Source organism: Vespa mandarinia, chromosome 15 (assembly GCF_050613455.1).
Source record: "Vespa mandarinia isolate Hongniang chromosome 15, ASM5061345v1, whole genome shotgun sequence".
NCBI lineage: Eukaryota > Metazoa > Arthropoda > Insecta > Hymenoptera > Vespidae > Vespa > Vespa mandarinia.
The window spans coordinates 3,855,001-3,860,000 of NC_140824.1; the positions used below are offsets into that span (position 1 = coordinate 3,855,001).

The 5,000-nt window shown below is 30.7% G+C and overlaps 1 protein-coding gene across 2 annotated transcripts in view; it reads right to left on the minus strand.

The window, feature by feature from the left end:
• The window catches only part of LOC118444564 (uncharacterized), a 52,160-nt gene that overhangs the window by 44,376 nt on the left and 2,784 nt on the right, over nucleotides 1-5,000 (minus strand). Inside the window, exon 1 of one of the 2 annotated variants that reach the window (XM_085661504.1) lies at nucleotides 3,128-3,276. The exons of the other annotated variant lie outside the window; for it this stretch is intronic. The gene's annotated coding sequence lies outside the window, so the exon portion shown is untranslated. Of the gene's footprint in view, nucleotides 1-3,127; nucleotides 3,277-5,000 lie in introns of those variants that run through there. 2 annotated transcript variants of the gene reach the window in all.

Here is a 5,000-nt window from a genome sequence, read left to right on the forward strand (position 1 = left end):
TCCCCCCTCCGCCCTCCCCCCTTGATCCTCCATCAGCTTTCATTTCGTTTTTCATTTCCGTTTTTCTTTTTCTAAAAGAATCTCTTTGTAAAGAATGACAAGAGAAAGAAGATGCGTTCATGCAAAGACCATATCTCCGATATTGAAATCTTTTTCTCTTTTAAATGAAGTAAAAAGGATGTTGTCTCTGTAGCATATATCTATGGATATATATATATATATATATATATATATATATATACATATGTATATATATATGTACGTGTATATATGTATATATGTATACGCTAAGAAGAAACTACCGTCGTAACGAAACTCTCCTTCTTTCTCTTGACTCACGAAAAAGTTTTTCGGGGAAAAGGAGAAAGCTCGGTCTACGTCTACGTTTCAATTTCTTGCTCTACGTCGGATTTACCGCGAATCTAAGAATTCCAACGACGTTTTTTCTTCTTAACTATTCGTCGAAATGTTAGTTGCAATCAATTTAAATATAATTTCAAATAAAATATATCTTAATAATATAATGAATAAGAGAGAAAGAGACAGAGTGAAAGTGAGAAAATAATAAACTATTGTCTTTAGATTCATATAACTAATATATAAAGAAAATAATGATTTTCTATACGACTTATCTCATGGATTATTTTTATTTGTTTTTAATAACAAATCGAAAAATTACGAGTTACAATACACGTACACTCGAAAGTGATGAAACATTCCTCGATAATACGTAGCCACGTCGTTGCTACGAGTACGTGCGTTAAACAATGATATGAAGTGCGAATAGACCGAGTAGAGATTTCATTAATTGTAATTTAATCTGATAATTTAATATCACGGGAAACTCGCGCTCTGATTTATTCTCGCATTAATGCATTCAACGAGCTTCTCACGCTCGTTTATCATTATTTCTCTGAAAAATAGAAGCCGATTTAAACCGATGAGAAACGTCCGGTTAGTGACGTGCGATGACCATTGAAAAAGAAAAAAAAAAGAAAGAAAAAAGAAAAAAAGAAGTAACACGAGTAAAACGACTTGTTAATCTTTAGAGTTATTACCTTAATAACTTTAGAATAATTTCTCTTTTTTTCTTTTTCCCTTCTTTTTCTTTCTATCTCTCTCTCTCTCTCTCTCTCTCTCTCTCTTTGTCTCTCTTTTTTTTTTATTTTTTATTTTAAAACCAATCTCATTCGTTTCGTCGATATTTCCTATTATTTAATATCTACCAAATATTTAATATCTACGAAATTCTTCTCACCAAGCTCAGTAACTTGTATTCGATTGGTATAAATGTCCCTCGATATCGAATCGATCTCATATCGAAATATCATCGAGTTCTCGACATCGACGAATGCTTCGAATATCTTCGATGAGTACCGAAGGAATCATACTTATAGAACGTAAACCACATTTATCGGTGCGAATTTAACGAAGAGAATCCATGCAATCAAGTAACCTTAGGAACGTTCTTGCAGTTTGCCGAGAGAATCCGCAATCCGTTTATGAACTTGGAAGAAAGGGTCTGGACGTTAGCCGACAAAGGGATCGCAAGCTTCGAATTATAACAATTTCAAACAATTATTAAAGCAAATATTCCTTCTGACAAACAAATAATAATTATACCATCGTTTCCTTCAATATCATTATTACTTTTGTGCCTGAATATAATGTAAAAAATTCATACATTTCTATATAAATCTTTTATAACTCCTTATATATATATATATATCATATATATATATATATATATATATATATATATATCATATATACATATATGATATATATATATATCATATATACATATATATATATATATATCATATATGCTACTCATTCGTACAAGAATACATTAAAAAGTAACATACGTACAAGAGAATTCGAAAAAAAAATTTCTCATAAAGCTCGTAATTATCTCTAATACAAAATGTTGCCTATATTTTTGATTTGCAATTATTTCAATATTTCAATTTAATATAATTAAAAATAAAAATTTAGTATAATTAAAAATTTAAATTATTTCATTCGTTTAATTTTTGAATACTATTAAGAGGTGTACGTGATAATTGTAGATCACAATTGAATCTCTCAGAAGCGTTCAAGTGGCATGATTCAAGTGTATTCAAAACGGTGAGAGGAAAGCATCGTGAGGAATCCATCGAATAGCAATATGGACCCTTACCGGAAGTCAGAGAATCCGCAATACGTTTACGAATTTCAAACGGCGAGCTAATGGCCCGTACAGACTCGTAATCGCGATACCTCCGAGGGGGGTGAAGCCGAACGTGCTGAGGCTTGACTCGCTCGGTATTCTGGAATTGTAATCGCGTTTCCACCTCCCCACCTCTCATCCACGCACGTTCGATCCTCTTCGTGATCAGATTCCAGTTCTAATTAATTCCATTCGAATCGACAATTTTTCTCTTCTTTTACTTTTACTTTTACTTTTGCCTTTTATTACACATACGTTCCAATATTATACAAATTTATGTTAAATGTGTAACAAGAAAATCTTCATTTTATATAATCCGAAATGATATTAAGGGTTAAAGTCTCTTATAACATTTCAATAATAATTATAATATTAAAGTTAACCTTCTATAATGGATATGTAACTTTAAATTCATAAACTTATATATTATATCTGCATTTGAAAAATTTTATTTCACATTTTATCGCACCTAAATAAATTACTCCATATCCGAAGTTTTCTTAATGTCTTTTAAATTATAATAATTACTGCAGTATAATTATACTGAACACAAAAATAAAATGAATTACAGGGAATTGAAACATTAAAAAAAAAAAAGAAAATAATAATAGTAATAATAATAATAATAATAATTAAATATCAATTAACTAATACTTTATCGAAAAATCTAAACATCGCTCTCATAATTATCGATTCTTATTAAGGTAAAATGTCTTGTGAAATAAAGATATTGATTCGAATTAAAAAAGTTATTATTCAATTTTATATCTAATATTAGATAAATATTTTCCATATAATATATTAATTTTTTATTGTGACATTAATATCGCGAATTAAACTTATTAAAGTTGCTCTAGAGACTTTTTATCTCCGATTCGTATAATAGGACAAAGTATAGAGAGACTATGCACGCACCGTCGAGTGTCTCCTTTCATCCTCAAAAGAGGAAATTGAAGGAAACGTAATCCTGTCGTTCTTTCAAACGTGGTCTCGACGGATGTCTAGCGTAAAGCGACCACGTCCTTTTATCTTCCGTACCGAATTTCGTTTCTGCTTTGCGTTTCGAAAGGATCTCTTCACCGACCTTTCAAGATTTGCTTATTCGAAAATGACTTTCTTTTCTTTTTCGAAACTCCGTTCTTTTTTTTTCTCCTTCTTCTTTTTTTTTTCTTCTTCTTTTCAAATAATCCACATGCAATTTAAAAATGTAATAACGAAATTAGAAATTTATTCTACAGCGATAATAAATTTTACAAACAATTTGTCAAAGTTGACCGATCTAAAAACAAATTAAGATCGCAAATTCTATCTTTGTCGCTTTACCTATCTCTCTCATTCTTTCTTTCTCTCTCTCTCGCTTTCTCTCTTGCTCTCGCTCTCTCTTTCTCTCTCTCTCGCTCGCTCTCTCTCTCTCTCTCGCTCTCTCTCTCTCTCATTTTCTCATCTCAACCACAGTAACGCAAGCTGCCGTTGGAAAGTTTAAGACCACCCGTCGGAATTACAGAACGTTATGAAAATCTACAGTGTAATTTTGAGATGTTGAGACGAGAAAACCTAGACCAGCTGTGTTGAATCTATTATATACACCCGTGTTACGTAATCCTTTGTGAATTTATATAATCAAATAATACACGATATGTGAACGTAGGTATCTTATGCACGCATACAAATACCGTTCATTTTATCAGGGAGAGGAAATATACGTTTTTCTTTTTCCTTTTTTTCTTTTCCTTCTTTTTTTTCTTTTTTTTCTTTTTTTTCTCTTTTCTTTTTTTTTTTTTTTTATCTTCTCAACACAATTAATCTTAACATACTAAAACAAATCGATATATCCTAAATTTAATATTCATTTTATAAAGGGTGTGATATTATTTAAGAAACAAATGTAACAAAGTTTTTAACTGAAAGATTGGATCAAAAAGTTTCTGGGCCATTTTAATAATCGATTACTCTTCGTCGGGACTTTTTTTATTTCAAATTATAAAACTACAAAAGTTTAAGAACTTTTGACCCGTCCTGTATTAAATCTCATAATTAAAGGAAGCTTAAGAAAATTATTTATATTACTAGAACGTGTGAAATTTATCATCTAATTACAGTACAATATAATACTAATATATATATATATTAGAGGGACCGGAAAGTAATGTCGTTTCTGCGCATGTCGATATTTGATTGTGATTAAAAATAAAAATTTGTTAAAAATTTATTCGTTTGAATTTAATTTAAGAAAGCGACATTACTTTCCGGTCCTCCTAATATATATATATATATATATATATATATATATATATACATATATATATATATGTGTGTATATGTACGATAAACAAAGGAATAAAAATTTTGATTTCTATTAAAGATAATAAATTATGAAGTTTCGGTGTTTATTTATTCGCAATTGTGGAAAAATTCGCGATCGTGAAAAATTCTCGATAAGAAAGATCTTGAATCGATCGTAGAGGGATCCTGGAAGGTAGACGTCCGGCGGTCATAAAAGTGTAAGTTCGTTAAATATGCCCAGGGTCGTGTCTTATCGAGAACGTCGTATTCTGATCCTCTGCCTACCGTGCTGTGGCATAACAATTGCCCTATTATTTCGGTCGCTCACACCAACCATGCCCCTGGGCATATACTATGTCCTCTTCCATTACCGCTAAATCGTTTATAGGCTTTTCGTAAAGACATTACAACCGACATCGCGTATTTTCTCACTTAAGAAACTCCTTATCGTTGCATTCCATCGCAAAAGAAATAAACGGAAATTTTTTTTCTCTTTCTTTTTTCC